Here is a 12,961-nt window from a genome sequence, read left to right as displayed (position 1 = left end):
TCACTAGCACACTCACTGCTGCATCACCATTCAACTCTTCCTGTCCAAACTCTCCTCTCTTCAATATGTAATCCTCCAACTTTTAATTGTTTTGTCTTTTTAAGATGCTGTTCTTCCTTTTAGCGTTCATCTATCCCAGGATGGTCATTTGAGACAAAACTGTCATGTTTTGTTATGTGTGAATGTTCCTTCCTACACCACTTACCTGTGGATTTCTCATTGGGCTGAGCTTTGAACAGGTGAGCTTTTTTCCTCATAAATACACTTGGACACTTTTTATTAAGCTTGTGACATTAAATATATGGTGCGCCCCTCAAGTGGATAGTGTATTTCATCCTTTTAGGCTGTTTGACTCTCTATTAAAGTCACCTGAATGTCTAAGCTCACTCTCAAAGTGCTTTAGCTGCTGCAGATACAATCTGGCGTGACTTCATTGCTAAAACACGGGGTGACACATTTCTAATCAGTGATATAAAATAACCATCACTGGAATGATGTATTTAAACTTCCTGCAAACTGAGCCATGCCTTTTTAGTGGTAGAAAGTATAACTACTCCTCATATACGGGAGGTTTGTGGGAGTTTAAAGGCAGAATGTACTAAAATAGTCTGTATCTCAGACTGCTGGAGTAAAGGTACAGCTGTCACACACTGATGAAACAATCTGACCCATGTGAAGCCAGCAGGCTGATAACGATGCTCATAAAAGCATTTATGTTGGCTGTCAGAGTGTAAAGATTGTTATCTGCTATATACAGATGCAACATCCATGCACATCCACAAGCTCATGCACGGTTACAGATATGGACACCAGTGTGCCATACACAACGACTGATCGCGCTTGCGGATTCTGGATCAGATTTAAGCTTTTGGATGAGAGAAGAAATCTCCCAGAGCCCATCTGTGATCAGATTCAGGGACATCCTTTAAGCCCCCGTGTCAACGCACACCTGATCACGTTGTGACACATAACACAGACGGCCTGCTTATCCCATCATTGCTGCAGCTCACATTCCCTTTCAAAGACAACATAACCCAATTACCAGCTTCCTGTTTTTGACAAAGGCAGCATGATGATGCTTCAGATAGGTATTATTACACTGGGACACATCCTTCTGAAGGTCACATTTATATCCTGTCCCAGAGCATATCTCGGCTCTTTATCCTTATGACTTTAAAGATAGGTTGACTGTCTAATACGGTCTTCAATAAAATGTGGGAACCAGTTTTGGCCCACATAAAGAACCTGATTCAATAGTCTGTAAGACTCCATCATCACCTCTGACCACTATGAGATCTACTTTCATGTATTTAGACAGCTGTAAACCAACAACAACACTTTATCAGATATATATCATGATTCTGTATTAATTTTTTCAACAAAATAACAATATAAAACATTCAGACGCCAATCATTGAAGAATTAACCCTTTAGTTTAATGAACACAATCAGGCTTTGTCCCATGGGTGGGACGCTGGATTGCTAAGGGGTTAAAGGGACACTTTGTAGTTTTTGCTTGTTTTTACCTCCTCTTAATGTCCATTATAGTGGACATCAATGTCTGGAGAAGCATTTGCTCTATAGAGAAATCAAAAGTGAAATGTATCTCCTTGCTGTGAGTTTGTCTTTCTAATACCTTAATATGACTGCTGAAATGTCTCCTCGGCCTTCATTTGTTTCTACAGGAGGGGTTCATCACTAACTCAAACAAATCAGCTGTGTTCATGATCGAAAACATGCAGGAAACGTGCTGGAAGCAGACTCCAGAGCTGGTGTGTCAGCTCCAGTTTACTAAGTACTACTGGGAGAGGACCAACACTCTGAAGTTGCAAGAGCAGTGTTCTGGCTGCAGGGGGCGGTGGGGTATTGGTGACATTTCATTAATCCTTAGCACATACAAGAACAACAAGAAAATGGTTTAAAATATGAAAAAGTTGCAAAGCATGCCTCGAAAGGAGGATAAAATCTGCTGATCCCAAAAAGACAGATTTTTATATTGTAAACTTTTACTGAGTTAGCTGAAGTAGCTGTAGAATATAAACAGGGTTTAGGATTGTTTATCTCAATTATAACATAATAAAATACTCAAGAAGCTGGTTGTTTTACAAAGTAAGCCGAGTTTACTTGTTAACGTTGGTCTAAGTTCACATTGACAAACACAAGTAAGGGTGGAATCGAGATACCAGAGCTGAATGCTAAGCATTGAAAACCATAGAAATCCTCCAAATGCCTCCTTTAGCGTTGACATTCTAGAATGTAATAAAATGCAGTAATGAGCTAGCTGATTAGAATAAATGCACTGGAGACGCTTTTATGTCTGATGCTGTAAACATAATAAAGAGCTTGGATGGAAAGATGGAAGCAGAGGTGGAGAGATGGAGGGGTGTTGTGGGGCAAGAACCATTCATTAACAGAATCCATTAGTGCATAAATGAACAGTGGAAATAAAACAAACAGTGCAGAGTAATTACGATGTAGCGAGTTGATACGACACATGTGGGTTTGCATGTTTGTCAAGTGTTTATAGGTGGATTAATATGCAGCCGCCGCCATGGAAGTTCCAGAGGCCTTCAAAAGTCATGAAGCAAACATTTCTGAGTGTTATCAAACCTCTCTCAAGGTTGGCATGTGCCAACACACTGCCAAAGGGATGCTCTACTGATGCAGCTGCATAACACACATATTCATTATCAATCTTCCAACAACCGCGCTGCAGGCTGACAGCACTTGTTGTCACTGAGAAACGCCGAGCTGCAGTAATATCCAGACACTCCAACACACGCAACTAAAGGGAACTGATGAGAAACAAATAATAAAGCAAACATTGCTACAGCAGAGAAGTCTGTCATTTCATTTAAAAGTATTAAGAATAAAATATATTGGTGACTAACAAAAATCTTTTTAACAAACAAACTGGTGCTTTCTCCATGGTAAAACAGTCACGCATGTGCACTAGTGTCCTGGTGCGGTCCATTGTGTAAAAACTGGACAGTTGCACAAAAACACATGAAGAACTAGACCTTGACCTGCTGCTCTGCAATAAACACAAAATGTAAAAAAACAAGCACAAATGAAAGGCGTTTCCTGCAACGCGACACAAGTACACACACGGGTTTATACCCATACTATACTTAAAATTACATTTGTTAAACAAGTAATCATATAAATGTTTGAGTGGCTTAATGGACTCATTTACATGGACTTTCACGTGCAGTTGGGATCCAATCCAGCTCTAAAATGAAGACACATTGTGTTGCTTTGACACAGTGCACCTTGTTTAAGTAATTAAACTCAGATTTATAACAGTTAAGGCAGAGTTGTCTGGCACAAAACCAAATTCCTCAGTTAATTTTCTTTTACTATTTACACAGCCTGCTTCTGACCACTACCACTCTTCTCTTCCTCCAACTCTCTCCATCCACACCTCTAAGCCCTGTCGGCCACTTACTGCTGCAATCCCCAACGCGTGGACGGACAGAAAAGCAGCTGAACACAAAAAGAACAGAGAGGCAAAGCAGGAGAGGAAGGAAAAGGAAACAAAGAAAACACAAAACACAAACTATGACATTTAAAACAACGATAATTAACTTAACAAACATCAAAAACGTGTGTTTGATATAAATTAATTTGAAAAAAAAAAGCTGTTCTTTAAAGACTTGTCTCAAAATTGCAAACAAAGTAAAGATTAAGACAAATGGCCTCCTTCATGAAAAGGCAAACGGAGCAGCAAAGGTAAGGCAAATCTAATTAAAGTGCATCTTAAACACCGTGGACTGAAAGGCAAATGAGCAGAAGAAAAACGGGTGTAGGTATGCAGATTAAGGACGGATAAGCATGTCTGCACTGCAATATAATTCTCTGAACCAGGTCATAAAAAGAAAAAAGGAACAAATGAGGCAGGAAGAAGCAGAAAAAGAAGATAGTGCGAGTCCCCGAGTGTCTGACAGAGCAGTAGATGATTTATGGTGAGCATTGTCCAGAGATGTAATTGGGCACCATGTTGGTGTTCCAGTGTGAGAATGAGAGCAAGAAAAGTGGACATATCTCAGGACTATTGCAGACTACATCCCAATAGTCTCAAAGTGCACAGTAAAGGGAGAGAGAGGGGATGAGCAGACAAAAGGGGGATGAACTAAGAAGAGGAAAACATTTGCAAACGAAGAAATGCTACTTTTTAGCTTGATGTTTAAATACATTTGTTAATTGTTCATTTAAATGGTTGTTGGCTTGCATATTAAACAGTTAAAGAACTCATTGAAAGATAGTGAATGATCAACAATTAGATCATTGCCGGTGAGTCAACTTGAGGTAATGCCGGTGCCAAGCCGGGTAAAAGAACCATGAACATTTACATGAAAGTCACGTTTGAAACAATGAAAATCTCACAGAGGACCACACCAAGAACAATAAATCTATCATTCAGATGGAAATAGTGTGATTATACACAGCATCTTATAGTGTGTGTGTGTGTGTGTGTGTGTGTGTGTGTGTGTGTGTGTGTGTGTGTGTGTGTGTGTGTGTGTGTGTAAACTTAGCAGGAGCGTTGTGATTAGAGAAATACTAAAAACCTCTTTGGCGGGAAGTTAGTTTGGCGTTTGGTTTTCCGTCTGCATTCAGTTCAATTCAAATTCAAAAATACTTTATTAATCCCAGAGGGAAATTGATTGCATCGAACTTATATTATTTTTATTGCACATTATGTCAGTGGTAGCTCATAACCAAGACAGAGATTACACTGTTCCCCATTTCACTGAATCAAATATATGATCATTATTCAGAAAACTCTAAAACGACTTGGAGCTCCACAAAATAGAGCTTGAGTTCTTTTCCTTCCCTTTTAGGCCAGGCAGTGTGTATTTTACAACAACGTGCAACGATTTTCAAAAAAAACATTTCTCATTAGAATCAATTTGGTAAAAGAACTCTTCATACCACAAATAAATTGAGGGTATTGAATCATCGGCTCGTCCAAGTGGGCAACCATGTTTGAAGTTTTGAAGTCAGCTGCTCTGATGTGAAAATGGGTATTGTTAAAAAGCGTTATTTGGTTTGGTGTTTAACTGATGTGGTCTTTGAGAAATGACATCAAAGAGTCCAGTGTGTCTTTTATCTTTTCATCCTGAAACTGGTTTAATGCACATGACACCGTACACCCACCTCTCTACGGCAGGAGGGAGGCAGGAAAACACCGGAGTGCCGTCGTCATAACGACATAAACTTCAGGCTTCTCTCTGATTCAGCTCCATCATCCTCATTTACAGTCAGAACTAGAAAAGGTACTCATCGTTTCCTCTATGTGAATGGACAGTACCATCGTCGCCTCTGCTACCGTTTTCAAACATTCACTCTCAAACGTCCATCTGGTTTGATTTGACAATTTGTGAATGAGATGATCGTGTAATTGTTTATAGAAGAAATCAAAAAGATTCCTTGTGAATGTAGCGGCCGACATCTCTTGTTAATATGGAGTGAAAGTTCCTTATTCTCTCGGCCTCCGAGGACGTTCTGTCAATCCGCCAGGACAGCAGTGTTTCCTCTGTGGGGGCCCTCTGCACCGGGAGCAGTGGTCGACTGTAGCTTCCTGGGCGCTCTATAGGTGGGGGTCTATGCTCCCCCTCCACTGAGCGCCCTGACTTATGGGCCATTCCCATCTGTACCGGGTCGGCCCGGGCCAGGTAGCCCCAGTCGGGCCCAGCCTGGCCTGGTTGATTCCACACATCCTTGTCTTAAGCCCATGTGGGCTGATTCTACCCACCAATCAGAGGCTTGCTCTAATGGAAGGTGTGAATGGGCTGATTCTACCCACCAATCAGAGGCTTGCTCTAATGGAAGGTGTGAATTTGCTGTCAGCAGTGGGCGTGTTGGCCCTGGTCGGCCTGAAGCAGTACCCCTCGGGAAGAGGGCTGAGAATTAGCCTTGGTTGGCCCGGGAAAATTCCAGGCCACCCAGATATGTAAACAACCTACGCTACCCGGCCCGGGCCGACCCGGTACAGGTGGGAATGGGGCTCTAGTGTGAAGACCTGATGCTGCCGGGACAGACGGCTCCTCTGATGGTGTTTCCTTGCGTTACCATACTTGGCTCATCTGGACTCAGCCTAATATAATTTTTACTTGTGTGTGTGAGTCTGTGTGTGTGTGTGCGTGTGCGTGTGCTTGCGTATGTTTGTTAATGTTTTTAACCTGTTATGGGAATCTGGGGTCATTTTGTAAAGCACTTTGAATCACACTTTGTTTGAAAAGCGCTTTAGAAATAAATTTGATTGATTGATTGGACACTTAAGCCTGATTTATGCTTCTCCGTCTGCGTCAGTGCGGAGACACGCAACGCCATTATCCGTCCTTGCGTAGGGCACGCAAATACGTACGGAGTCGAGCCCACTTTCTTAAACATCCGTCGAATGAGACGGATTACGCAAGCTTGTGATTGGTCAGGATGCCGCTGTTGTTTACAGCGCCGCCATTGCAAAGTGAGCCGAGGAAAACTAGCGGCACACACGGAGAAGCTTGAAGAATACCTCGCGAAAAAACTCTAAAAATATGAACGTTTAATTCTCCCGCGACTGGAGGAGTGAAAAGATGCGCAGCAAGCGTTTTATTTGTGGACAGAAATGACAGGAAACGTGGGTTTAGAGGTGGGGAGCACATGAAGCGGTAGGAGAAAGAGAGACAGATATGTCCGTGTTAAAAGTCTCTTATATACACAATAAATACAATATAAACACACTATCTTGGACCGATACATGACAGGATACCACAGAACAGCGCTACGCCCTCTGTGGTCCTGCCGGGCCATTGCTTTGCAACACTCCCCAGAAGACGGAGAAGTAAAAGAGCAAAACGCTTCCGTCAATCCGTGCATGTCTGTCCCTTGCGGAGCTGACGGAGAAGCATAAACCAGGCTTAAAGCCTAGTTTAAGCTCCACAAGGGAGACACACACTCTTTGACAGAGATGCTTTGCTCTCTGACCTCTCCATCTCCTGGGGAGTGTTGCAAAGCAATTCCCCGCCAGGACAGCAGATGGCGTAGCACTGTTCTGGGGTAACCTGTCATGTATCTGGTCCAAGATAGTGCATTTACTGTAGTATTCTTAGTGTGTTTTTGTATTTCAAGGGCTTTTTAACACATAAAATTTGTCCCTCGTGCCACCTCTAAACCCACGTTTCCCGTCATTTCCATCCATGAATAAAACGCTTGCTGCATATCCGTTTACACCTCCAGTCACAGGTGAATAAAATGTTTATATGTTTAGTTTTAGAGTTTATTTAGAGTTTTTACACAAGGTATTCTTCAAGCTGCTCCGTGCCTGTCGCAAGATATCTCCGGCTCTCTCTGTTTTTGAGGGTGCAATGGCAGTGCTGTTGATGAAAGTGGCGTCCTGACCAATCACAAGCTTGCGTTCCCAGTCTCGTTCGACAGATGTTTAGAAAAGTGGGCTCAACTCCGTCTGTCCTTGCAAGCCTGCTGGAGAGCCCTCGCAAGGTTGGATAATGGCGTTGTGTGTCTCCACGCAGACGCACAAGCATAAACTAGACTTTAGCCTTATGTAGAATACGACGAAGCAACTCTGTAATGATTATAAGGACAGAGGGAGAAAACAGGAGCATAGAAATAAGAATTAACTGACTGACAAAGAAATATATTAAGAATGGGGGGTGGGGGTGGGGGGCACAGAGTAGAGAAAAACTAATGATAAGTCAGAACTAAACCAAAAACCTGTGAATCAGCTGTAAACTAAAGTGGTGAGTGTTGTGGCACGACGATCTCCATCAAAGACTCTGGCAAAAAGGGCAGCCTCCATGTAAACACATACATGCCCCACAGCCTGAGGCTGGCTGTCAATCCACAAAGCCCTTCTCAGCAAACTCTAATCCCCTGAACCTTCTTCTTTCTACCCTACGGTGATTTCCGAATCCTCCACTGATGTTGCATCACCGCTGTGGTAAGATGACATCACAGACTTTCCTTGAGGTATAGATCAGTGAGCCCCATTCACCAGGGATCACATTCAACACCAAAGCTTCTTACAGCTCAAAGCTAGCAGGAAATGGTACTATGGAAAAGGTTTGTGAAGTTGCAAGAAAAAGACTAATTACGACAAATTTGGTAATCTTTGCTATTTGATTGGGGGGGGGGGGAGAGACACAAGATGCAGTCTGGGCTCAGTCCAAAAGAGTCTGATGTTTTTACTGGAAAAATACTTTTGTTCTTTTGCCATTTTGTTAAAATCTCGAAAAAAAGAGGGTCTATTGTGAATGACTTTCAACTACTGCGGTAGCTCTGACATAATTACGGTTATTTTGTGTCATCGTAAATTAGATTGACACTAAAAGTTCATCGATTGTGAATTAATGGACAATTCTTACTTTCACAAAGTTTTAGTCTAATCCATCCAGGCTTCCATGAGATATTCCACAACCAAACCGAGGCAAAACATGAGTGGCAACCTTTCAGCACGGAATGAATACAAGGGTAAACAAGTGTGTGTGGAAACAAACAGCCAAAGTAAGAGCCGAGGTTCTAACTTGTGTTTAAGCAGCAATAAAACCAGATCTAACTTTTTGCCCGAAGCAGGTGTGGATGAATATTCATGAGTGAAGTGAATATCAGGTTGGTTTTCCAGACACTATTATGTGAGTGAGTTAGTGTGACAGCACTAGTGTGTGTGTGTGTGTGTGTGTGTGTGTGTGTGTGTGTGCATACGTTGTGAGACTGCTTCTGTATTTCTGTTTCTTTGTGTAGGTGGAAAAATGGCCATTGCTCAAAGGGACAACGAAATAAAGACAGCGGCAACAAACAAAGTAAACCAAGTGCGGTTCTGAATATTAACAAGAAGCAGACTGACTCACTGCAAATCACATGCAAGGAACAGCAGGAGGGGGGTGTTACACACACTCCTGTTCGTTTAGGGGTTGTTTGAGCTTGGAGCAATGCTGCAAAAATATGTTCTGTAGCCACTTTTTAGAACATAAAGTTGTGAGCTTCAAAGCAGGATTTTAAAGCTGTCTATTCATTTGAATTATAAATTTCTGCAGCAGCTGTGGTGCATTCATTATTTTAATCAGGGAAGCTAGAAAGTTCAGTGGGCTAGAGAAAGAGAAGGAAACTGTGTGCAAAAGTATGAAAAGTCAGGAATGTTTGTAAAATAAACACAGGGAGGTTGCAGAACTGGGGTCCTGCTATAACTCATATCCAAATCCACACTTTTAAATTAAACTTAGACAGTGTTGAAATATAACTGTATAAGGGATGTGCATTGGTGAAATTCTGGTGACAATTCGTATCACGATACAGGGGAGACGATACGATACATCATGATCGCGATACATTCAGCCAGACCATATTAACTATTTTTAGGCTGAATTTATCGTAGGAAAATTGATAGATAACCTGTTTAACGTGAGGTACCAGCTCAGTGGCCTAGTGGTAGAGTGTCCGCCCTGAGACTGGGAGATCAGGGTTCGATTCCTGGTCGGGTCACACCAAAGACTTTGAAAAAATGGGACCCAATGCCTCCCTAATTGACACTCAGCATTAAGGGGTTGGAATGGGGGGTTAAACCACCAAATGGTTCCCGAGCGCGGCTGTGTCTGCAGCTCACCGCCCCCCCAGGGGATGGGTCAAATGAGGAGAACAAATTTCGCACACACACCAGTGTGTGTGTGACAACTAATGGGACTTTTAACTTTAACTTTAGGTATATGAACCATAATAGAGGGAATTATATTCAATGGTGGAAACCAAACCCATTGCACACTGCTGCCAACTGGCGGTCGGCGTTTGATTTGCACCAAAAGAAAAGAAAATACACAAATGTTTGCATGTAAATTCTTCCAAAAATGTGATTCATGGCTTTTGATCCTTGCTATAATATTGCAGGAAAAATATTACAATACATTGTCATATTGATGTTTTCCTACATCCCTAATCTGTATGGTTACATTTAATTTAGAAATCACTAAAAACCTTAAGTTTATAACTTTTACAGTTCTCCCAAAACTAAAAGAGAAAGCCAGATCACAGGAAAACAAAAATAAATATTAATAGCAACAGATGCTGTACATTTTACATTGTGTTCCCCGTCTGCATGCTTCAGTCAAACGCCTCTGCTTCAAACACAACCTCGTCTGAATAGCTGCAGCTTTAGGAGAACCTTGCTTTCAAGGGTTGAGCACTGATCCACACATAAACACATGTAAACAAGCACAGTACAGCTCTAGAAATGTATCAAACCACCCAAAAATTGAGGAAAAGCACTTTTTAAGCTCTCAGTACGTTACCATAGAAACACTAACAGCTGGTTTGCATGCCAAAAGCACGCTGGTATTCAGCCTACATAATTTAAGCTCTGTTTAGATGAGCTTTGTCCGCTCAGTGATCTAGTGGGAGCAATGGCAGCCATGCATATTTTAGAAGGAAGGGGGTGAATGGACTGGGAGATGCACCATTAGAGATGTTGCACAAAATCAAGGCAGACAAGTAAATTGGGAGGCTTTTGAAAGGACTGAAATCTTCCAGTGGCATTTGGTGTGATGAGATGAAAATGATAGGTAAGCCAGGAATGACAAAAAGTAACAAATGCAGAGGAAGATGAGGGAAAAATGGAGAAAATACTTGTGAGGCTGAGTGGAGGAGAGCCGATTTGGACCACAAGGAGAATCAGAGAAAAGAAAATCATTGTCTGAGGAGAACATGATACATTATTTATGTTCTCATCCGTTTTCTCCCACCAGACTGGGGTGTATACTTCTACCAGTAAGTAAGCAAGAAAGATTGGCATAAGAGTGGATGGATTATAAAAATAATCAGTGATATGAGATGGACAGTGGCTGCAGGATACTTGATGAGATTAGCATATTAATATATGTCTGAGGTCACTGAGACCAGCAGCTCAGTATGGGTTCAATAATAATGAAAGGGATTGTAATAATAATGAATCTGAAGTTAAGAGCCACTACAGCTCTAAAATCAAATCCTTTTTATTTTTACTCAAATACAAGAATGCCTCGTTTTCATAATCGGACAGTTTCCATGGTAACTGATCAGAAACAAACTAAAAACCACAATATTGAATGCCGGCAGCTAAACTTTGTAATCGCAGTGACCTGATTTACTTCTATAGGTGAAGTGATTGGTCGTTGGAGCTGCCAATGACCTATAAATCAATAAACCTCGAGGAGAGGACGTGCATGTGCTCGTGTGGCCTTGGCTTGTCATCTCCAGCCGGTCGGAATAATGCGACAGTGGAGTAAAATAAACAGTGAGTCAGCAGGCACCCTCAATGAATTACAATAAGGACAGATGGGCTGCTGCTGTGTCATGAGAAATATGGAGCCCTGCATTCCCCACCTGATTGCTACGCAGCAAAAGTGGACAGCATGAGGAAGCTGATGGACTAAATCAAGACTCACCTGATAGCTAACACTTATGCTACGTCTGGCTGAAAGTAGATTTTCATGCCTAAATGAAAATGAGGATTTTTTTTTTAAATAAACTGTTTCAGCATCTTTCCTTGGTTTTCTGAAACTCCCAACTCTGGAAAACCAACACGTCCGTGTTTCTGCCTCGGTTTTCATCCCTTCCTGTAATCACCCATCTTCCTTTTCACCCCCTCCTCCAGCTGTCCAGCCTGCTGTTCCACTGCCTCTCCTCTGAGTAAGGAGTGATCACACCAGTGCATGACACCATGCTGGGACATGTGGCATTTCCACTGCTACACATCTCATCTGCTTAAATTAGCATGCATTACACTATCACATGAGCAATTAAATGGAGTGGGAGGATGACACTGTACACTGGGTGGGAGACAGACTCACAGAGCCTTCAGGTGGGGTGGAGGAAGGCAGGTGTTGGCAGGTTGCAGGGGAGGAGGGAGGGGGATTTAAGCACTGTACAGCAGGGGCTAGGAAGGGTTAGTCAGGCAGGAAGGATGGAAGAAATGTGAAAAAATACATGATTGAGAATGACTGACAGAGGAGAACCAGAAACATCTGGAGGAAGGCAAAGTTAACTATGACAGGGAAGAAATCTGAGGCTGTCCACTTCATGGACTCCTTTTTGACATCAGTCACGCACCTCTGACATCACCTGACAGATTAAGTGCTTTTTATCTTGTGGCAGAAATTTTCACTCTGCGGCAGCAATTGAAAATCAACCTAAGAAGTCCCGTTAAGAGCTTAACGACGTCCTTTGTGATCGGCGAGGAAAAGAGCTGGCTAAAAAGGTCTAAAAGCTTCCACTCACAATCCCGATGATGACGGCCAGAACAGCAAACGTTAGCATTATGGTGCTTAAAGCGATGCACATGTAGCCTGCGCAAATAATACGCCAATGATGTCAAAAGCACACTTGCATACCAAGTTATTGTTTGGAGCACACCTATTCACACAACAACAGACAAAACATCACACTACATTTTAGGTTCTACATCAAATTAACTCTAGCAGCTTCCTAATAATTTAACACCACGAGTAAAACAGATAAACCCCTGAAGACATGTCGTGTCACTCTCTGAGCTCATTACCTGTGTATCTTCCATGAGGGGAAAAAGAACAAATGTCATGTTCTTTCTCTGAAAGATTCTTAGTTTGAATCACCGCCACACAGGACATCGTGTGGAGGAAAAAGAATAACTTTCTGAGAAGAAGAGGATGGTAATGTTGGCCGAGCATAATGAAGGTAAATGCTACGTGACTGTCTCGGAGCACGCTGATATTTCTGTGACCTTAGCAGCTAATTAGAATGCTTAGTTTTTAGCCACAAGCAACGCAAAACTTTAAAGATTTTGGCTAAAGTTTCACCAGCGTCACCTTGATGGACAACACTTTGGTAAAATGGTAACAGGCCTGTAGTTGATATAGCACCTTCTACAGTCCTGGAACCCCCCAAGGCACATTACAACACAATCAGTTCACAATTCACCCATTCACACAAACATTCAAATACTAGTGGTGATGAGCTA

At 42.1% G+C, this 12,961-nt stretch overlaps 1 protein-coding gene across 2 annotated transcripts in view; it reads right to left on the bottom strand.

Annotated features, from left to right (window-relative positions):
• plxna4 (plexin A4) overlaps positions 1–12,961 on the bottom strand; it is a 252,711-nt gene that overhangs the window by 141,468 nt on the left and 98,282 nt on the right. The gene's annotated exons all lie outside the window — the stretch shown is intronic.

The sequence above is a fragment of the Nothobranchius furzeri genome, chromosome 1 (assembly GCF_043380555.1).
Source record: "Nothobranchius furzeri strain GRZ-AD chromosome 1, NfurGRZ-RIMD1, whole genome shotgun sequence".
Taxonomy (NCBI): domain Eukaryota; kingdom Metazoa; phylum Chordata; class Actinopteri; order Cyprinodontiformes; family Nothobranchiidae; genus Nothobranchius; species Nothobranchius furzeri.
This window is presented reverse-complemented; position numbering and strand designations above follow the sequence as displayed.